We start from the raw sequence: 24,463 nt of genomic DNA on the forward strand, positions 1-24,463 counted from the left end.
GTAGCTTCCTTCTTTTGTTATACAATTTGTTTATGGCTGAGTTCCACCAGACAGGACGCTTACCTTTGGTGGAGAGGGACTTGGATTTGTTTGGGATTGCATGATCCATGCATTCTTGGAGATGTCCATAGAAAGCATTTGTGAAGGATTCGGCATTGTGGGATGTGGTATCCACTGGTACAGTGGGCTTAAAGGATACCATCTCAGTCTTAAGAAGAGTGAAGTCTGCTTTTGAGAAGTATTTCACTGTGGTCTTTTGTGCTGGGGGTGGAGGTGGGATATGTATATCCAGGGTGATTAGTTTGTGGTCAGATCTCACTAGTGAGGGGTATACTTCTGGTGTGGAGCATTTGTCCCCATGTTTGTGATGATCAGGTCTAGTTTATTATCTCCCCTAGTGGGAGAGGTGACTAGTTGTTCCAGTGCATTTGAATTTATGAATTCCAGGAACCTTTGGGCTAGGGTATTAGGGCTAGAATAATGTACCCAATCTATGTTTGGGTAGTTGAAGTCTCCCAGTATGATGGTATTTTGTGATACATTCATATCCTCCAATGTCTTCAGGAAGGCTGAGTGGGGTTCTTGAGATTGGGAGAGTGGTCTGTAACATGCTACCAGTTGTATAGCAGTTTTGCCTATGGTTAGTTGCACCTGTATGGTCTCTGATGCTTCATGTGTTGCTACTAACCTGGAGGTGTGGGTGTCCTTGATGAATATGGACACTCCCCTCCTTTGTGGTTCGGCCGGGTTTTGGGGCGAAAAGCATGATACGAGGTATAGCCTGGTAGCGCTGGGGTGCTCTCAGGAGCCTTGAACCAGGTTTCAGTTACTGCACAGGCGTCGATGTTCTCCATGCTGAGGAGTGCATCAAGTGCCTGCATCTTGAGATTTAGACTTCTGGCGTTGAGCAGCATTACCCTTAGTTTTTTTCCATTTTTGTTTTCTAAGGAGGTGGGTTTGTCTTTTGAGCCTTGCCTAAAAAGGCACTATGGGGTGGCAAGAGCCTTAGCCAATATCCGGAAGCCCAGTGGTGACAGGTGTAAGCCATCCCTTAAGCAGCGTGGCTTGTCCAACATGTCATCCCAGGCAGACAGACATTGGATCCCCATAGAATGACACCAGTACTTGAGCCAATTGTTAAAGCTGATCATCTTGTCTTTGTATTGTGGTATCATTCTTGGTGAGGGCACGATGCTGCTCAGGGTCAGGGTCATACCAGCCTGAGCTACATAATCGGAGAGCTCCTCTATGTCTCTTTTCATGTAGTCCAGGGAGGTACGTCTCAGGTCATTCACACCAGCATGGACAATGACGGAGTCATATTTGTACTTGCTTTGGAGTGACTTGAGTGCGTGTGTTATGTTGCGGATCCTAGCTCCCGATAGACAGCTCACAGTCACCTTCTCCTTGTTCAGCCTGGTCAGCGGGACATCAGTGTGTCTGACTATAGAGTCACCTATTACTAGTGTATCAGGCAAGGTGTTTGGCCTTAAGGGCTGTGATTGGTTGACACACTGATTTATTGAAGTATGTGTTGCATGTGTTTTGTTTTGAGGTGGTGGATTTTTGGATGTCTGCTTTGGGAGCCTCTGTTGTTTTGGTAAGTTTTTTATTAGAGCCTCCGAGTATGTCTTTGTGTTTTTATGTGTTTGGTTTGCATTTGTGGTAGGTCTATGTGGGACTGGGATTGTTGTGTGTGTGGTTGCCATCTCCTCCTGTCTGGTCATGCCAGCCCTGAGTTGAGAGAGTTCAGTCTCCAGTTTGGCTATATAGTTGCATCTCTCACATGTATTTGTGTTTGTTGGGAGGAGGAGAGGGTTGTCTGTGTACATGGGGCAATTGTAGCATTGGCTCAAGATACCCAGATTGACCGGCTGAATTGGAGACGACGCCAGTAATCGACCACTCGACATGCTAGAACAGTATAAGGGAGTGCTGTACCTTTAAGGGAAGTGGATATTCACAGGGGTGGTAAGTAGATGTAGTGCTTTACATAGTACGAGAGTGCTTACTTAGTAGAGAAGTATTGAGAACAAGTGCTAGGCTTATAATATAGTGAGTAGTCTGGTTATACTAAGAGTAGAGCTTCCTTAAGGGAAAATTTGAAGAGCAGACTTGGCGGAGCCAGAAAAAGTTTAACCTTGTTTAACCGGTGCTGCGCTATGTGCACAACCGCGCAAAGCCGTGCAAACGCGGATTTTAAACAGTGAACTACAAAAGAGCTAGAAATGGTCCAAAATGACCAATTACTACAGCTTCTTGTGCTGAGGTCACTTCCTACAGGGACAGGTAGGCTTCTCAAGGCTCCCCACTCCCACTGGTGAGCAAAGAAACTTCCTTCTATCCAAGTAAGGTAATGGACAACACAGGAACTACACCACAGCCCAGAATACAGCAATGCCTGTAAACTGGTCTAAACTAGGAGAGGCGGGAAAACGGATTAGTTTTTTGTTTTTTTGGTAGAAACACACAGAAAATGCAGAAACAGTGATAAATTAGTTACACAGGCTAGCGCACTTTAGTGGGCAGCCTCCACAGTTAAATTAAACAGACAAACAAACAAACTTTCGATCAAATTAGACTAAAATGTAACTTTAAGTGCAGATTTTAAAATAATGCAGCAAACAGTTAAAAAACACTTCAAGCTAGTTCAGGGTAAGCTACAGAAGCTATTCCAAGTGAAAAAAAGCAAAGATACTTAAATCCAGAAAGTAGTCGCTTTTCTGAGTTCTCTGCTGCTAGGACCACTCTGCAGAACCACGAGGAGCTTGTCTGAGCAGTATAGCCAGAAAAATACGCCCAGAGGCGGATTTCAAACAGTGAACTACAAAAGAGCTAGAAATGGTCCAAAACAACCAATTACTACAGTTTCTTGTGCTGAGGTCACTTCCTACAGGGACAGGTAGGCTGCTCAAGGCTCCCCACTCCCACTGGTGAGCAAAGAAACTTCCTTCTATCCAAGTAAGGTAATGGACAACACAGGAACTACACCACAGCCCAGAATACAGCAATGCCTGTAAACTGGTCTAAACTAGTCGAGGAGAGGCGGGAAAACAAGGATTATCTATTGTTTTTGTTTTTGGTAGAAACACACAGAAAATGCAGAAACAGTGATAAATTAGTTACACAGGCTAGCACACTTTAGTGGGCAGCCTCCACAGTTAAATTAAACAGACAAAAAAAAAAATTTCGATCAAATTCGACTAAAATGTAACTTTAAGTGCAGATTTTAAAATAATGCAGCAAACAGTTAAAAAACAGTTCAAGCCAGTTCAGGGTAAGCTACAGAAGCTATTCCAAGTGAAAAAAAAGCAAAGATACTTAAATCCAGAAAGTAGTCACTTTTCTGAGTTCCCTGCTGCTAGGACCACTCTGCAGAACCACAAGGAGCTTGTCTGAGCAGTATAGCCAGAAAAAAATGCCCAGAGGCGGATTTTAAACAGTGAACTACAAAAGAGCTAGAAATGGTCCAAAACAACCAATTACTACAGCTTCTTGTGCTGAGGTCACTTCCTACAGGGAAAGGTAGGCTGCTCAAGCCTCCCTACTCCCACTGGTGAGCAAAGAAACTTCCTTCTATCCAAGTAAGGTAGTGGACAACACAGGAACTACACCACAGCCCAGAATACAGCAATGCCTGTAAACTGGTCTAAACTAGTCGAGGAGAGGCAGGAAAACAAGGATTATTTTTTTTTTTTTTTTTTTGGTAGAAACACACAGAAAATGCAGAAACAGTGATAAATTAGTTGCACAGGCTAGCACACTTTAGTGGGCAGCCTCCACAGTTAAATTAAACAGACAAACAAACAAACTTTCGATCAAATTCGACTAAAATGTAACTTTAAGTGCAGATTTTAAAATAATGCAGCAAACAGTTAAAAACAGTTCAAGCTAGTTCAGGGTAAGCTACAGAAGCTATTCCAAGTGAAAAAAAAAAGCAAAGATACTTAAATCCAGAAAGTAGTCACTTTTCTGAGTTCCCTGCTGCTAGGACCACTCTGCAGAACCACGAGGAGCTTGTCTGAGCAGTATAGAGTATTGTATATAGTTCTGAAGATCTCCTCTTCACAAGAGCATAATGCAAAGATAGGTTAAAAGATGATGACTAGCAGAGTTTGTGTGATCTGCATTAGTAGTTACATAAATGTACTCTGGAAGAGCTTAGCATGTGTTGCCTTGAAGAAAAAAGACAAAGAGTGGTTGGCATGATACACACTTTTTGATATCTAAAGAAACCACAAATCCACATACTCCACTGGATTATCATCTTTCAAAAAAGCGAAGTATGAGAACAAGGGAGTCAACTTTGAAGATGGGCAACTCAAAAGGGACACTAGATTATTTATTGCAATGTATTGTGTGCAATTGGAACAGCCTTTCTAAAGATATAGTATGATCAGAGATCACTGGACAGTCTAAGAGTGCCGATTCTGATATAAGTTGATTGTGTCAGTACTGGAGAAAAGGTAGATAAACTGAAGGTTAAGGAGGATCTGTAGCTTATTCAGTAGGAAAAGCATGTGGGGAGCTGATGGAACCACAATCCTTTATCAGATATCAAAGCCTGTATTTTTGTTACCTTTTAATGTACATACAAAGGTTAAGGACTCATTGTGCTGTGTCTGGACTTCACCAAGATAATTTGACTCAGATGATCATGACTCCGAATTTGCAATGCTTGCTCATTTCATTCGAAATGATCGAAGTGGGTTTCTCTGACTTTATAATAAAATGGTTTGGCACTTAATTCAGTGATCGTTGTCAGATCTCTGTATTCCCTTAAATATGTCAACCTTTCTGAATTACAGTAATGTTCCACTGTAGTTAAAAAGGGGATAAATGCATGCTTATAAATTTAAGTAGTTTAGAAAACTTTCAGCATGTATTTAGAACACTACTGCTCATGTCCTATTGGATAAGTGGTAATGTACTCCAGAGTGTGTAAGGTTTAGCCAACATCCATGGGGTATTATGAGGCATGAACTGAAGCTGACTGTCCTCACTGTACCCAAGGAAGTGATCAGCTCACAGTAAATGCACAGCCTGGAGTGGGTTATCACACACACAGCATTTACTGTGCTGTAAGATTGCTCTAAGATGTTCAAATTACCACAAACTCTGCTTTGCCTGTTTTCATAAGGAATTACCAAGTGTATTCTTTCAAATGGGAAAAATAATATCAAAGAAACAACTGGATTTCCACTACATGTTCACTGACAATGGACCAGGCTAGTCATAAATATGGTATGCAGTCTATAAAAGAGGTGCACACTATGTAGTGAGTCAAAAACCTAATTACCAGGTATGCAATGGGGGGTGCACAAAATGTCCCAAACTGTCAACTGCAGACAATGTCTATTGACACAGTTGATCAGTTCACCGAAACGGCTGAAGTTCGAAAACCACATGTTCGAACTTCTAACCACGAAGTACAAAAACATTGAAGTCTTAGAACAGCAATTTTTTCCCAGGGAAAAAAATCGTTGTTGCAAGAAACACAGACACAACACAAGCACACCAAAAAAACAGCAATCCATACACAAACACTTAAAATCCTACGTCTAACCCTACACTAAACTGTACATACACTACTATCTATCCACTTACCTTAACCCAAACCCTAAGGTCCGTCACTATCGCACACTCACCTGACCCACGCCCTAACCCTAACTCACCTATCCTGCCCTAACCCTGAACTCTGTCACTATCGCACACCCACCTCACCGATGCCCTAACCCTAACTCACCTAACCTGTGCCCTAATGTCCACACAATCACACACTTACCTTAACCCGACCCGTAACTTCCCACCACAGCAGAAATGACCCACTAAATTCTTTCCCTGGGAGAGAATTCGGTGTTCCGTGGATTTGCGATAATCAGTGTTTGAACTTCACAATTTGAACATTTGGTGTTCGATCATCAGCTGTTTCGACGGACTGATATAGACCCGATATGTGCACCCCATGTCTGTCTCTCAAATGTCTATGGTCTCAGTTGATATTTATACCCCATCAATCTCTCTCAAATGTCCGTGGACACAGTTGATATGTGCACCCCATCCCTGTGTCTCAAATGTCCATGGATGGAGTTGATATTTGCACCCCATCCTTTTCTCTTGAACAGTATTGTATTGCCTTTCTGTGTCCAGTCCTAACAAGCAGAGTTGCAGGATGGAAATGAATGAAGTACAGGTGCAGTTATATGATGGAAATGATGTGGTACAGGTGCAGCTACATGATGGAAATGATGGAGTGCAGGTGCAGCTACATGATGGAAATGATGGGATGCAGGTGCAGCTACATGATGGAAATGATGGGGTGCAGGTGCAGCTACATGATGAAAATTATGTGGTGCAGGTGCAGTTACATGATGTAAATGATGGGGTACAGGTGCAGCTACATGATGGAAATGATGGGGTGCAGGTGCAGCTACATGATGGAAATGATGGGGTACAGGTGCAGCTACATGATGAAAATTATGTGGTGCAGGTGCAGTTACATGATGTAAATGATGGGGTACAGGTGCAGCTACATGATGAAAATTATGTGGTGCAGGTGCAGTTACATGATGGAAATGATGGGATACAGGTGCAGCTACATGATGGAAATGATGGAATGCAGGTGCAGCTACATGATGGAAATGATGGGGTGCAGGTGCAGCTACATGATGGAAATGATGGGGTACAGGTGTTTTGCCCTGTTTGTTGCTACAGCAGCAAGTGCTGTACTCTGATATTTATAGACAAAACTTTTTGAAGGCTGTATTGTGCTGCCATCAGCAATCATGGGCAACTGCAGTTCATTATGAAAACAAGTTTGTTGGCCATGTATGCCAAATGGGATCCAACAGACTGACTGCTTCCATTGGTGGGAGCTGTGTTACATCACTAAGTGGTGTGATGGTCAAGTGTGACTGAAGCAGTGTACTACTGTACATTGTGCGATCCTCTGGGAGGTGGCATTGCATCCAGTAAGTGTTTGTGTGTGCTTCCTGCACTGGTAATGATCATATAGTTACTGAGCTATGCTGTGCTGAGCAATGCACCATCATTACTAACACCCAGCTGCGGGGATCGCTTTCTAATACTCTGTGGCTAAAGTCCTGTGAATTCCCGATTCTGATCTACTGTATAGTCCTGTGTTCACACATATGTGAATCACAGACAATGCTGCCAAATACTTACCTATATACTCACATGAATCTGCAGGAGGGTATATTCTTACTCTTTAGTGCATATTTGTGACTCATGGACAGTGCTACAGAACCCTTGCCTGCATATTCACTATGTAACTGCAGCAGGATATGTCCTTACCCCTTTGTGACTGATGGACAATGTTGCAGAGCCCTTACCTGATTACTGTACTATGTACCTGCAGTAGGATATGTCCTTAACCCTTTGTGCACATTTGTGAGTAATGGACAATGCTGCAAACCTGTACCTACATACTCACCATGTACCTGTAGCAGGCTATGTCCGTATCACTTTGTGCACATTTGTGAATCACGGACAATGCTGCAGAAACCTTACCTAAATACTCACTATTTACCTGTAGCAGGGTATGTCTGTATCACTTTGTGCACATTTGTGAATCACGGACAATGCTGCAGAAACCTTATCTACATACTCACATGAACCTGCAGGAGGGTATGTTCTTACTCTTTAGTGCACATTTGTGAGTCATGGACAGTGCTACAGAACCCTTACCTGCATATTCACTTTGTACCTGCAGTAGGGTATGTTCTTACCCCTTTATGACTCATGGACAATGTTGCAGAACCCTTACCTGTTTACTGCACTATGTACGTGCAGTAGGATATGTCCTTACCCCTTTGTGCACATTTGTGAGTAATGGACAATGCTGCAAACCTGTACCTACATACTCACTATGTACCTGTAACAGGGTATGTCCGTATCACTTTGTGCACATTTGTGAATCATGGACAATGCTGCAGAAACCTTACCTACACACTCATGATAAACCTGCAGTAAGGTATGTTCTTACCCCTTAGAGCACATTTGTGAATCATGGGCAATGCTACAGAACATTGCCTTCATATTTACTATGAGTTTATCACTTTGTTTACATTTGTGAATCATGGATAAAGCTGTAGAACCCTTACCTGCATACTCACTATATACCTGCAAAAAGGTATGTCCTTATCTCTTTGTGTAAATTTGTGAATTAAGGAAAACACAGCAGAACCCTTAATGCATACTCACTATGTACCTGCAGTAGATTATGTTGTTACCCCTTTCTGAATCATGGACAATGCTGCAGAACCTTTACCTGCGTACTCACTATTTACCTGCACTAGGGTATGTTCTTACCACTTTGTGACTCATGGACAATGCTGCAGAAACCTTACCTGAATATTCACTTTGTACCTGCAGTAGGGTATGTCCTTATCCCTTTGTGAATCATGGACAATGTTGCAGAACCCTTATCTGCTTACTGCGCTATGTACCTGCAGTAGGATATGTCCTTACCCCTTTGGGCACATCAATGCTGCAAACCTGTACCTACATACTCACTATGTACCTGTAGCAGGGTATGTCTGAATCACTTTGTGCACATTTGTGAATCTCGGACAGTGCTATAGAACCCTTACTTGCTTACTGCACTATGTACCTGCAGTAGAATATGTCCTTACCTCTTTGTGCACATTTGTGAGTAATGCTGCAAACCTGTACCTATATAGTCACTATGTACCTGTAGCAGCATATGTCCATATCACTTTGTGCACATTTGTGAATCACAGACGGCTCTTGTATGCTGACTTAACCTTGCACCAGCCCTGTGTGATGAGGCTGAATGTTTAAGAATAGTACCCAAAGATTAAACAGTTAAAGAAGGGATTTTCACATCAAGGAAATATATCTTTAAAAACAATAGCATTACTCTATTTAATTACTGTATATTTTGCTCTACATTGTGAAACATTTAAACAAATAATTTACTACCAGTAAAGAAAACAAAACATGCAAGGTTTCAGATCAGTTTAATTCACTTTAATATGCCTATTAAGAATATGGTGAACAGCATTGTAAATGCCCTTGCAGAAAATACATAGACATCTAAATTCATTGTTTTATGGAACAGGATTCAGAAAAAAATGGTACAATTTTAGGAAGGAAATAACCCTATTTTCATTGTATTTGAGAAGTATGTAGATTTCTAAATAGAAAAGAATTGTAAAGCAGCTGTTTTAATGAAAAGCAAACAGATGGGTAACACATTTTTGCTTTAGAAGGGAAAACATTTTTTTTTTATTTTGTGATGCACATTGGGAATTGAGCAATTTATCATAAGATTTCAATAATTATGGCTGAGTGATTCACGTTGCTGAAGCAAGCCTGATTTAAAGTTACAAAGCATGATTCAGAAGCATAGAACTTGATAACCAGATCTAGTCTGCTGGAAAAGTAATGAAATGTCCACTGTGACTTAGAGATATACCAGATAATGCAGACACTGACAGTGCTTGGATCATATGCATCTGAGAAAAACTGTGATTCAGACATCTGTACAACATGCAATCTGCTGCAGCCCAAAGAGGTACTAATCAAAACAGGACTAACACCCCTACAGCAAATGGGCTCAGCTTCTTTGGGCAAGAGTTCTGGCCAAAAATAATGGGAGGACAACAAAGGTCCAAAATCAGTAACATTTTTTTAAATTATTTCTCTAACTTTCTTAAAAAAATACAGGAAAAACAGGTTTTGTATCAACATGCATTTCCTGAACAATAACAAGTATGAGACTCCAATTTCTGGCATTACTGGCTGACTGTAATCCTTAGTAATTTATGAGAAAAATCAAAGCTTTTATAACAACCTCTTGACAACAGCCACACCCACATCAACCTTATCATATGTCTGCTTTCCTGATTATTAACCTTGTAGTATTGACTGATCCCACCAGCGGTTGGTGACTTCAAAGCGGGGGGGGGGGGGGGGCTGCAGGAAGCAACTGAATGGGTAGGGCTAAATATGATGGGGAAGGTCTGTATTATGCCAAGTCAATGATTATTACCTGTGATCAAACAACAGACGGGATCATTCACTGTCTTCTACAGACTGCCTTCGTATGTATCCATTCATTATAGCCATTTTACTGACTATATAAACCTCAGATGTCTGGAGTCAATATGACCAACTTCAGGTGAAATGAAGCGCTAGACAAAGGACTGCATGGGCCCCCCTGTTACACACTAGTCTCCCTAAACCTGACCCCATACCATCTAGGCAGACTACGTTGACTCTTGCTTTTTCACACTTTGTCTAACTGTTTAGCTTTCCTCCATACTTTAAACACATCCTAAATGTCCAAGACACAACTATAATTTAGTCTGGAGAAAGTAATTGAATTAATTCAAGGGTCTGGGTGGAAGTTGGCTCCCAGAAGTCATAGGGTTCTAGATGGTCTGTAGAGCTTTTTTACAACTTTTTGAATTAATGATGGCCTGAATGAAAAACTGATGAGTACAGAAAATAATTCAGATTTATTTTTCTTTCAAGGAAAAATAAGTTGTATGTAAAAAGCTTACTATTCAAACCTAAAAAGAAAACAAAACAAACAAAAAAAAAAAACAGTAGGTCTACAATAAACTGAGAAGACAAACAAAAGGCTATATAAATCCTACAAGGAATAGTGGCTGCCCTTCCTACTAATCCCCAAAACAGATAGTTACCTTGTGTGTACCCTTCTGGTGTTAGATTGAAATGAAAGTAAAAGCAGAGATGGGCAGAGTCATATATTACACAGTTGAGGGTCTGGGTGAAGAAACCCAATGTGCATGGGTAAAATCGGCATACAGACAGGGAGTGCATGCAAACTCCACACAGAAAACATCACAGCCAAAATCTCTCAACCACCAAAGAACCAAACATGTTAGATGGCAACACTACTCACTGTGACATGGTCAGTAATCAATTGCTGTCTACACACCCTGCACAGACCACCACAACAGCCACTTACGATTATGTGCAGTGCTGATGTCTGACTGTGATGGAAAGTGAAACTACGCATACTACTTCTGCAAAGCCAGAATAAAGAAATGCTTAACTGAACAAATGAAAACAGTTTCAGTGGCAATCATTTTCATCCATAGACAGCCTCTGTCCCACAATTAAAGCCAACTATGACTGTATATATATATCTCAGGTAGCAGAATGCAATAAAATAAACAATTGGGCACCGTCATTTATTTTAACCCCCTAAACACAAACACACATGACCATCAATAAGAAACACTTCTATGACTGTACACCTCGGATAATGATCATGGTCAAATTAATTAATAAATAACTGACACATAGGAATGTATCATCTTGTCAGTTCACTGCTGACAGAATAAAGTGTGCAATCCACAGCAACGTCTCCTAATACTATTTAACCTCTTATCTTTCAAGAAGACAACATTGGCTTTCTTGAAGGCTATTAAGTCAGCAATGTATATGTCTGCCATCAGTATTTAGTGACTGTATTCTTCATTGATTTGTCAGAAAAAAACAGAAACTTTATGAGGAACAGACCAAAACAAGATGCAAAACATTAGAGGCATTCTGTAATAAATATATGATTGTTGCACCGTTGAGTGAACAGTCACCTGAGAGAATATAAAGAGCAATCTTTTTAGATTGAATCTAAAAGATTGAAACACAAACAAAGATAAAAAAGCTATTTTTTTTGCAGGGGGGGCAAGCCCCTCTTTACCCCTCTACAACCCCTGCATATTAGAAATATCAACTCTGGGATCATATAACAGTGCTAGTAACCAAAAACCAGCCAGACAGCAACAGCAGTAGTCCAATAAATGTGTAGTTCCTAGACCTAGTTCAACTCAGGGGAGGTTATATAAAAAGAGTATTATTAATCTACCGTTGCATCCAAAGATTAGCAGCTTTGGAACACTGGTTGAGAATGAAATCAAAGGCCTTTTGAACACCAAAAGATGGTGTCAAAGAAACCTGACACAAGAGGAAGAGATTTTGTTGAGAAACTTAAGTAGCAACAAATATATTAGGATCATGAAACGTGACAAGGGGGAGGGGTGGTAATAATGGAACACCTAAATTATTGTGGAAAGATGCTTGAATTATTGAATTCAGGGGAAAGGTATTCCCAGGTATCCATGGGTGAAATTGATGAGGCCTATAGGCAAATTGACTGGGTACTGGAAGACAACTTACTTCAAGGAGCAATAGATAAACAACTGTTTAATTTCATGTGGTTGGATAAACCAGTCATACCAGAGATATTTGGGATACCAAAGACCCACAAGAATGCATATAATCCACCCCTCAGACCTATTGTTGCATCAGGTGGCTCCAAAACCCAACCTTTAGCTATGTTTGTGGATACTAAATTAAAGCCCTTTTACAATCTAGTCGATCATATTTTGATTGACTCATCGGACTTTTTATATAAGGTTGGTAAATAAGCATATAAGGATAGCATGGTATTTATTACCATAGATGTCAGGGTCCTGTTCTCCGTTATTCTTTAAACTATTGATTTAGAGTGGTTTGAACACATACTTACTGAGTTGGGAATCTTAACAGCTTCTGATTTTAGGCTAGTTATGGAAACATGTAAATTGTGTTAAAAAGCAACTTCCTTTTTTCCCAAGGTGAATATTACAAACAACTAGATGGTGTTGCCATGGGAGCCTCATGTGCCCCAGTGCATGCAAACCTCATAATGCTGTATTAGGAAAACGATACATATTTACCTCTGAATATTATGCCCATATTAAGGAGTATTTTCAATTTTTGGATGATATAATATTATTTTGGGATGGACTACTTGGAGTTAAAAACCAGTTCATGGAATATATTGAGAACAGAAATTATTTTTTTAAAATTCACCCACCAAGTAGGGAATACTAGTATTGATTATCTTGATGACCGGATTACAAAGGACAGTGAAAGAAGATGTTTTACATCCCAGATATATCGTAAAAATTTTTTTTCAAACACCTACTTACATTTTGAAAATAATCATCCCTATTCAGAAGAAAACATTGTGAAAGGACAGATGGTTAGGGCAGTTCGAATTACCTCTCTTAGAGAAGATCTGTTTGAGGAGATAGAAACCATAAAAAGTTTCTTTATAGCAAGCGGTTACCCTCCTGACTTGGTTAACACCATAAAAGACGAAGTATGTACTGAGTGGGGTACTAAATATATACCCCTGTTGAATTTTGAAGTTAACACCCCTGATCCACCCCCTGGGGTGCCACCAGAGGATAGGAATAAAATATCAGCGAGAAGGAATTACACCCGGAAAAACAACAGTGGGGGTGATCCGTTTTTTGTACTTGTATATAACCAAGATACAATCAAAATTAAACAAACCATTTGTAAATACTGGGAGATGTTTAAAATTATGCACAATGCCTTAAAAGTATTTGGTTTCCTACTAAAATTTATTTTTAGAAGGGGGAGCAAATTTAAAACGGGTGTTTGAGCGTAACCACAAGGTAACCAACACTACTGGAGGGCCTAGAAGGAAGGTAGGAACTTTTGCATGTGGACATTGTTCCCAGTGCAGATTTATTACCAACAAACGTGAGCGCTCCATTCCAAGCCTCAGTCGTGTTAACAGAAGTAAGGTTATGCTAACTAAGGGTTACTACAACTGTAAATCCAAAGGTGTGGCTTATTTGGTTTATTGCTCTCTATGTTATACCTACTGTATAGGCAAAACTGAAAAAGTCTGAGAAACAGGATATATGAACACATCCATGATATTCGCAAGAAAAACGAAAACAATATGTTGTACAGACATGCTGTGTTATGTAAAAATGCACAGTTTAGACTTTGGGTTTTTTGGTTTATTGAGCAAGTGAAAACCTCTGAAGGGGGTGGGGGGGCTGGGAGACGCGGTTAGAGCTTTGGGAGTTAATATGACAACTCCAACTTGATGCCTGCACCAGTCCAGGGTTAAATGATCACCTCTCTAGTCTTGCTGCTTTAAAAATGAGAGCACTGGTGTAGGTGAAGGAACATAAATAAAATATAGTAGAACTATTAGATGCACTTTTTGTGCACTGTTTTTTCTTGTTTACACCAGAACACAAAATAACAAAATATTTAAACCTGCATTCATGAGTATACATATTTTCAAAGTGTATATTTTTTAAAGTGGTTGTTTATGTAATATAAAAAAACATGCACTTTAACTTTTAATATTCTGTGATATTCTGTGGTTACTTAAGTTAATTGATTGGAACTAGCATCCAATGAAATGATTGATTTTAAATTTGTACCAACCCACTATGGGTATTTAAGAACAACGAGTAGATTATTTATTCTGAAGAAGTTTCACGTGCTGAAATGAAAAGCGTTTCAATCCAATAAAGTTTTATTCAATTTGTATTCTTGGGAGCTGTGTGTGTTTCTTGTTATCCTGGTCCCTGCTGAGGGATAGACCTTTATTGGACTACTGCTGTTGCTGCCTGGCTGGTTTTTGGTTACTAGTGCAGTTTTTGTTGATTCAGCTGTTCACTTTGTCTTTGCTATCGTATACCTGTGGTGGAAGGGCAAATTTTCATAACCAACTGTACCTTGATCTCACACAAAGGGCTGAAAAACAAGCTTGTAAGAGTGTTCACACTTACGGACTGCAACCATATATAGAAATATCTCTCTCTTTCTCTTTATGTATATATATATATATATATATATATATATATATATATATATATATATATATATATAGGTTTACAAGCCGCTGCGGTGCAGCGGTAGCATTGTCGCCTCACAGCAAGAGGTTATCCCATTCGATTCTCGGCTGGAGCGCCTTCTGTGTGGAGTCTGCATGTCCTTCCCACGGTCGAGTGGTGTTCGAAAGACATGCGTGAATGGGCATACCTTTGTTGAAAGTTGGGCATCGAGCTGGCACCTCGGCGCCATAAAAATCTACTGCCAATCATTAGCGGACCAGAGTTCCACTGTGGCGACCCTTAACTGGGAAAAGCCGAAAGAAGAACAAACTTTTGAATCCTTCACTCTTGGAAGGTCAAATCGAGCATTCACCAAAACCTTTCTCCAAAAGTCATCATGATGAATACTGGCAAGCCCAAAAACTATTTAAGGCATCAAGATTACCTACTGTTAGATATCAGGATCAAGCGCTAACCTGGGTCCAGAATGAGGGCAAGTTCAGACAGTCAGTAATGTCGTCATTTAACATTTGGAATGTGGGGTTAACAGATCTCGACTCGACAAACCCAGCTTCGAACATCTGCTTGTAAACCATGTGTGTGTTTGTGTGTGTGTGTGTGTGTGTGTGTGTGTGTGTGTGTGTGTGTGTGTGTGTGTGTGTGTGTGTGTGTATGTGTGTGTGATGGGTGGGTGGGTCTACTTTTAAAGTTCAGAGTTTCAAAACTTCGAATTTCTTATGGTTGAGACCATAAGATCTAAGTTTTGAAACTTCAAAGTCTTTAAATGGAGATCGGCATACAGTGCGGAACGGGAAATTTACTGTTCTCCTCACGGTAGTGCGATCTCTGACTTGGTATACTTAATTAGCAGGGGGTTTGGGTGGTGCAGGGGGGCTTGCCTTCCCTGCATGAATGTAAAAAAAATTGTTTTTATTTCTTTTTCAAAGTTTTGAAGTTTCAAAACTTCAATCTTAAGGTGTAAACCATAAGAAATGCAAAGTTTTGAAACTTTGAGCTTTACAAGTAGATATAAATATATATATATATATATATATATATATATATATATATATATATATATATATATATATATGGTTTCACTTCATAATCTTGAAATGCTGGAAATCTCGAATTTCAGCATTCCGAGACCATGAAGCTGAAAATGCAGAATGCCGAAAGTGCATAAGAGCGAATTTGAATATCTCGAATCCACGCTTATGCATTCCGGTAAGTTACATGAAGTGTTTGGCTGATATGATGTCTGGAATTGAAGGTGAGTGAGTGTGTGTGTGTGCGTTTTTGTACGTTGTATGTGTGGGTAAGGGTAGGGAGGTGTAAGCATGAGTGTGAGTGTTGGATTTGTTGGTGTTTGTATATGTGTGATGTGTATTTGTGTGCGAGCAAGTGTAGAATGCCATTGTGTGATTTTTTTTTTTTTCTGTTATGTGCGATCTCGGAGTTGGTATATATAAGTAAGGGGTGTGTGGGGGGCTTTCCCCCTGCTAACATGTAGTGTAGGGTTGTGTGGTTTGCGTGCGTGAGTAGAATGGTGTGTGTGTTATGTGGTGTATGGTGTATGTATGTTTGTGATTGTGTGATTCGTGATTGTGGGTTTCGGGATTGTGAATGGTTCGGCTTCATAGTTTTGAAATGCTGAAATTCGAGATTTCAGCATTTCGAGATTATATATATATATATATATATATATATATATATATATATATATATATACATACATACACACACACACGTTGGTCAAATCTCTCTGTTTTGTGTGAATATATATATATATATATATGTATATGTGTGTGTGTGTGTGTGTGTGTGTGTGTATGTGTGTATATATATATATATATATATATATATATATATATATATATATACAGAAAGACTGTTCTGTTAGGTAATTAGACTCATAAAAAACTTAAGAACCTAATGATCTAGGAAGTAGGAAACACTCTGAGTCAGTTTTTTGTTTAAGATCTTAGTATTTGAGCACTTTTGTTAATAAAATTTATAGTTGAACTTCGATTTAGCGTGATCAGTGTTAAAAAAGCATACATGGATGTGGAATACAGCAATTTGATTGATGGAACTGGTACACTCAGTTGTAATTCTTGTTGACAGGTTAAAGAGATGACACAGAGGATTGGATATCTCCCTGTCTGTTCTGTTTAAGGATGCATCTAATGTTTAGGCTTCCTTTCAGCCCCGAGGGTGTGTCTGCCATGAGCAGGATTTGCCACATTAGTTCTTTTAGTTCGAGAATGGGATTGGTGCCCTCATTGAAGCTGCTAACTTTTTCTAATACAAGGCAGCTAATGGTCTTGCAATGGGGGCATTGAAACTGTGTTTTGCCAATGTGTTCTTCACATCAGCATTCTTGATTGCCTGGTAATGCTCTTTAATTCTGTCGATCAGTCGCTGGGTTGTCTTACTTATGTAGAATGAGGGTGTGTGTGTGTGTGTGTGTGTGTGTGTGTGTGTGTGTGTGTGTGTGTGTGTGTGTGTGTATACTTACAAGACTCATGGATACTGCTTGACAAACTTCACCAGTTCCAACCAAGTCCCATGGACCACATGCTGGTCACCCTGGACATAGTGGCACTACACACCATTATCCCCCACCAGGAAATGATGGAACTGGTCAGCAACTCCTTGAAGAAACACACCCAACAGGGTAGAAATAGAATCAAAATCATTGGAGATTTACTGCAAGTGGTTTTATATAACTTTTTTGCCTTCAACATGAAATTTGTTAACAAAAACATGGCATTGCCATGGGAGCCAGAATGGCTCCCACCTACCCCAGCCATGTACTAAGCTCTTCAGAAGATGAGGCACACACACACAACTGTCTGGATAAGAAAAAGTATATATATATATAAACATTTTATAGTTGACATCTTTTTCATCTGGGCGGGGTCAAACTCTGAACTTGATCCTTTCCTCCAGGACCTGAGAGAGAGTATTAAATTCCAAAAATTCACCATATCAGGTAGGAGCAATCATATCCATTTCCTGGACCCTGACTCTGTTACCTTCATATCCAACATACACATGAAGAAAACCTTCCAAAACTATTACTTAGAATACCAAAACCAGCACTCCCACTTTTTTAAATGAAACGTTGTTAAGGGGCAGTACATTACGCTGAGCAGAATAGTCAGTGATGACACTTCCTTCCACCGTGAATGCACCTACCTCAGGAACCTATTCCTTGAGAGGCACATCCCAGATCATAGCATCGATATGCAAATTAACCCAGTAGTCATCCACAAGGACACCAGGTACCCACCCATCCTTAAGCAGGGGTTCACCCATAAGTAATGAAACACAGCAGACCAGTCCCTGTGCTTCCCCATTCCCATCTCCTTGGACACCCACAGCTTTATGGAGATCATTTGCAAAAATTGGTCCCTGGTGCAAGAAAAGCCTGAGCTCACCAAATCATTAGGCAGTCACACCTCTTTCTGCTACAAAAGAAGCAAGTCTGTGAAGGTCACCTTCATATTAGAAGGCAAATTCAAAAAACTTACCACAAGCACATCTACAGGCATGAACCAATGTTGTAGCTGCCACTGGTGTGAATATATTTTCGTCACCAACCTCATAAGGTTTAAAATTCCTCAATTCACCATCCCCATTTGTGACTTCTTCAACTGCAAAACCACCAATGTGGTTTACCTAGGGGTATTCACCAGGTGCAAGGCATTCTACATAGGGAAAACCACCAGGAAATTCAGGGTCAGAATTAAACAACACTGGAAGCTGTATGCAAACATGACCATACAAATGCACTCACCAGACACAGTAATCAATGCCCCAGTTTCAAGTTTGTGGCCATAAAAAATGTCTCTGACCCTTTTGGCAGCACAAATACACTACTCAAAGTAAGAGAACTTATATGGCAGTTCTTACTTAGAGCAGACATGCCCTCCGGGCTCAGCGAAAACCTAAGCATCAGGAGTGTCCTAAAATGGCAAAGATAGGAAGTGACGGCTACACAGCATTCCTTCTGGAGCTCCAAATGTTATAAAATCCACTACTATTCATTGTTACTAGTATTGTCTGATGAAGTTTGATCTTATAAATCGTAACAAACAAAAGTGCTCAAAATTATTCATCTCATATAAATTACTACGGTAATAAATCTACTGGAATGATCTTTGTGTACTCCTGGCTCCAAGTCCTTCTTTCAGGCACAGCAAAAGTGGTTTTCTTCACATTGGAGCAGCTTCTTTTGTGATAGTTTTTGTTTTTATATATATATATATATATATATATATATATATATATATATATATATATATATATATCCCTGTATGTGATGCTGGGATGTGAGCCCTGGGTCAGACTCCGACTATTACGAAGGTATTATAAAGCTGTGTCTGTTAATTAATCTCGGAATGTCTGGCAATCCCACAGGATGAACTGGAGACTGTTGTTGGGGATAGGGAAATCTGCTCTATCCTGCTTATGCTGCAACCTCAGCCTTCACTAGGACAAACAGTTTAAAAAAGGATGAATGTAGGCATAATTAGGACATATTCTGTCAGCAAAGTAAAAAAAAAAGATCAGAAGCATTAAGTGCAGTTTATAGTTTTTACTTCAGCTGTTTGTAAACGTTCATTTAAAAGTCCTGCCTTTGTGTGTTAATGTTCTTTAGGTAGACCATTTTAGACTGTTTACACAGAATAATATGTTATGGAATGGTCTTTCTTCTCATAAAATTGCATTCTGTCTGTAATTTAGAATTTTAATTTCAGACATTCTGTGGCAAATTCTGCATGCTTTTAAGCTGTAATAAATGACAAAACAATAAATATCTAAACTGCTGCAGAAAGATAAAATGTTTGAAAGAGTTACTTAGTCAAGTACTCTGCCCAGGCTGAACACATTCAGTTTAGTATTCCATATTTTAAAACCTGAACATTTAAAGTTTACAAACTATTTTATCTAACACCTGAACATAGATTTTCTGTATATTAACGTGTCGTGTGAGCCAGCATTATGCTTACATTATTGGTTCTAAGCTCTAAAGAAATAATTTCAATAATATTATCACATATAGCTGTGGTACTCAGGAAAGTCAAATCCAACTTATTACATCTGCACTGTTAAGTCCCATGTTACATGGTACAAAAAGGTCTATGTGTGTGTCTGTGTGTGTGTGTGTGTGTGTGTGTGTGTGTGTGTGTGTGTGTGTGTGTGTGTGTGTGTGTGTTTGTGTGCACCTACACATAGTTTTAGCAAACAAAAGTAGAATAACTTTAAATCTAGATAAGATAATAAAATGTCATGACTACGTGTGGTTCAGCTATAGGCTTTTTTTTTTTCATCAAGAAGCTGTGAGGATGAATATTTTGAAGCCAGTTCTAAAAACTCATATCATGGTCCAGATCAGTCAGCATTTTCTTTAGAGGTATAGCTTCCCTCCATGCCACTTTTGAACCGTAAGTTACCACATCACCACAGAAAGGCAAATTAATGGAGTCAGTTCCAACATCTTCATCATTGCACAATTCATTTTTGGAAAACCATGAGTTCTTTATTTGCTCAACAGCCAGATATTTATAAAATGAGTGTTATTTCCTGTATAGCTAATTGTCTTCAACGTGTATTTTTCCAGATTTATTAACAATAATTGTAAACAGGTTTACTATAAAAGAGTATGCTTGACTCTGCAAGTTCAAAAACAATTCAACATACAGATATCTGACAATATTGACAATATAATATGTCTACAAATATGCAATAAATACAAAACATGTTTTTTGCATATACTTAATAAATAAATGTGAGTCCAAGAAAAAAGTCGAGTCCAAACAGGCTTGCAAACTTTTATTCCATAAAAACAGGTAAAATAGTGATAAAACTGTGAGTGTTTTCGGGATAACCCTTCATCAGACAATGAAAACAGCTTTCATGAATCTATTTTAATACATTTAAAAACATAACCACCAATCATCCCACTGCCCTCTTTGAAAAAGAGCTGGAGAGTTTACAGAACCGTATGGTACAAAGGGGCTACACAAATAACCTGATGCAAGAGCAGTTAGAAGTAGTGAAGAGAGATAGAAAGGGAAAGGCTAGACCATGGTTTAAAGTTAAGGAATGAGAAATAAAAACAGAATTATGTTAACATCAAATAGAACAGGTACTTTTCCTTGCAGACACTGTAAGACTTGCTTCATGATTAGTGATACGAATAGCTTTGTTCACCCCATAAATACAAACAAATATATATTTAAGTTATATGCAGACTGCCATATGGAGAATGTACTATATATAGCGATGTGTCAGCCATGCCCCAGTTACTATGTAGGGTAAACTAATTGTAAATTGAAAATCAGAATACATCATCAGTTGTACAGCATTAGACAGAAAGAAGAACATGCTTTGTATTTGCATGCTTCTGAGAATCCAACACACACTTTTAAGTTCATGGTTATACAGGTTACTCATGTGAGTAGAAAGGGGGGACATAGTGAATGTCACTGAATGTAATGAACTGCACTGGATTATAGAACTACAGCAAATCATCCTCCAGGGTTAAATACATGTTATACCTTTAAGACCAGCCCTTAGGAAAAGGAGGGCAGTGGGATGATTGGTGGTTATGTTTTTAAATGTATTAAAATAGATTCATGAAAGCTGTTTTCATTGTCTGATGAAGGGTTATCCCGAAAGCACTCACAGTTTTATCACTATTCTACCTGTTTTTATGGAATAAAAGTTTGCAAACCTGTTTGGACTTGACTGTTTTCTTGGACTTACATTGTTTTTTTGGCAAGCGAGTCCTTAAGGAAAGGAAGAGAGAATTTTTATTTACTACAATAAATAAGTGTGGATACAAAATGAAATAAAAATAGGCCTTGATGGCCACATATATGAAAAATAACCCTAATTATGGCCCAAGTGACCCAAGCTGAGATAGTGGCATCTGCCCATTAACATTCAAGCAGGGAGAATGGAGTGACGGGGGGGGGGGGGCAGCAGAGCTTTCTTTGAGCTCTGGTGGTGGACAGAGCTCAAAGTGAGATAGATCACCAGACTGGCTGTGTGGGAGGGCTAGCAGGTAGGGCATTTAAAGAGCCTGGCAAAGGTATATTCTCAAGTCATTTCTCATTGCCTGCCCAGCTGATCTATAGGGAGGGATGATAGGACTAGGGATAGGTGACAAGTCGCTGTGGGAATGATGGTTCCTTTCACTTGCCTCATGCCCCTGAAGGGATTCCATACTCCCCAAGCATTATAGCTCTCCAGCAGTAAGGTCAGTGCCCTGAAGAGTTGGGGGTGCATCCATTACTAGGGTCATTTTGAGAAAACCTTGTAGGAACAGTAGAAGAATATAGGGTTGTACAGGGCATGGCAACTGGGAGAACAGCCTGAGGGCTAAGTGGTGCTACATGGGGGGTGGGGAAATGAGAGTATGCTCCACATCTTTATAAAGATCTAATTAGTTTAGGTCCAGGTAGTTGCAAAATGAGGGAGGGATGTATGCTGCCCTGCTGAAATTTTAATTTTGATTTGCAAAAAGACAAGCAAGAAAAATCACATATTTTGTCCGTTTTGTTTCTACAACTATAGCATGGATTTACAACATATAAAAAAACTAAGAAAATCTTAACAAAAATAAATATTGTTGGATACATCTGATTTAAATGTGCAGGAGTTGGATATCAGTGATGTCTTCTAAGACGTCTGTATCTATATATCTCAGTAACCATTTGAAATGTCAGGACCACTAGACCAAGTCCTTAAATGTGGAGATTGAGTGGCCAAACTATTGGACTTGTATATACCAAGTCCTAGATATAATTTCTCGGAATACTCCTTTTCACCAAAGTATGGTGATCTAGAAGTTGGTATATATAAGTTCAGCAGATGTGGGGTTTGCCATGGTATTGTGAGATGTAGGTGGAGCTTGTCCCCTCCTGCAAAAAGAAGTTTCAACTAGAAGAGTGATTTTTGAGATTTACTCTTTTCTGAGTTTTCAGTCTTTTTTTTCTTCACTCGGCATTTCGAGTGCCTACACTTCAGTACAACCTCCCATTAAATGCAACATATCATTGTTGCCTTATCTCTAGAGTATGGGCTGGATTCCAAAACACTTGCTCTCAGTGTAAGTGACCACTTACACTGAAGGCAGGTCTTTTGGAATCTGGCCTCCCGTGTAAGCCTATTTATAGGCAGGCTTTACACCAAAGTAAGTCACTTACACTGAGAGCAAATCTTTTGGAATTTGACCACCTGTTTATCCCATTTATGTAAAGATGAAAGTTAACAAGAAAATTTTATATGAAATAAGCTCTTCCCTGAAAACACACACACACACACACACACACACACACACACACACACACACACACACACACACACACACACACACCTCCCCCCTGTCTGTCATGTGTAGAATGACAGTTTAATTCTTAGTCCAATAACATTATTCTGTGACCAGAAGAAGAAAATAATTTTACTAACAAATATTTTAAGAAAATATTTTAATAATATCTACATACTCTTTTTCAGAATTTTTCTATGAAAACTTTAATGTAGTAAGATGCCATCTTATCAGTTTAAGAGGTACATTAAGGGTTTTAAATATTTACATAACATACAAGAAACTGTTTTGTGGTAGTGAATAAATGTTCATTTAGAGTGAAAGAGATCTGATCGCAGGTTTATGATGCTGTTAAGAAGCTGCAGAGTGTAATAAGCAGATCAGAGAAATGGAGTGCATTTTAACTTGTATGCAGTATGGCAGGTCCATTATTCAAATACAGTGTAAGGGTGGAAATTATTAATCTTACTGTCATGTGTACTCCTCTTAGATTTTCATCATTTGTGACATTTCACACTGTGTGATTTTAATTATTATACTGTATAAAGTTAGAAATCTTTTATCATTTGAAAGGTTATGCTGTCACAAAGCACTGTTGATTTTAGTAATATAGTAACATTTACATATTAATTAAGTCAGAGTCTCGTCAGATTAAAAATGAAAGTCAGTCAGAGAGAGAGAGAGAGAGAGAGTGTGTGTGTGTGTGTGTGTGTGTGTGTGTGTGTGTGTGTGTGTGTGTGTGCTGCACTGATGTAAAATGTGGTCTTTGGCCCCACACTACAACACATACCCTGTCTTGTATTATTGCTATAATTAATAGCTGACAGTAACTCACTTAACAAATACTTACATGGCAGGCTTGTAAATAACACAGTTCCCACATTTGTCTAATCTTCTTTTCAGATCCTTCTCCAGTGCACAGATGTGTCCACAAGTCACTTCTGTCCGCCTAAGTCCTCCTTTTTCACAGCCCTGTTACCACACTCCTCAACTTCTTTGTTCAAGAATTCTGGCTAAAGCCAAAAATAATAGGGGGACAGAGGCCCCAAATCAGGGACAAGTTGTAAATATTACTCTAATTCACTTAAAATTTTAATAGCACGACAGGTTTTGCATCCACGTGTATTTTCTGAACAATTAAGTATGAAACTCTAAAGTCTAGCATTATTGATTGAAGTGTAATCCTCAGTGATTTACCAGAAAATCAAAAAATTATGAGGCGGAGGGTAAAAATATGAGGCAAAATCAAGGATGTTTTACAAAATGGCAACAGCTGAGACATAAGTCTGTTACAGGTGACCTGATGTACCCTTTTCTCGATAATCTGAATAGGTCAAAAGCCATCATATTTTTTCACTGATGATATGTGACATGTATTAAATTGTTATGTTATCTTCAGAATTATTTATATAGATTGTGTTGCATTTTAATTACAATCAGATAT

At 39.2% G+C, this 24,463-nt stretch overlaps 1 protein-coding gene across 31 annotated transcripts in view; it reads left to right on the forward strand.

The window, feature by feature from the left end:
• Nucleotides 1–24,463, forward strand: part of ANK2 (ankyrin 2) — a 3,034,032-nt gene that overhangs the window by 2,102,963 nt on the left and 906,606 nt on the right. The window lies entirely within an intron of this gene.

This window comes from Protopterus annectens, chromosome 2.part0 (assembly GCF_019279795.1).
Source record: "Protopterus annectens isolate FY-2018-M chromosome 2.part0, PAN1.0, whole genome shotgun sequence".
In the NCBI taxonomy this organism is placed as follows: Eukaryota; Metazoa; Chordata; order Ceratodontiformes; family Protopteridae; genus Protopterus; species Protopterus annectens.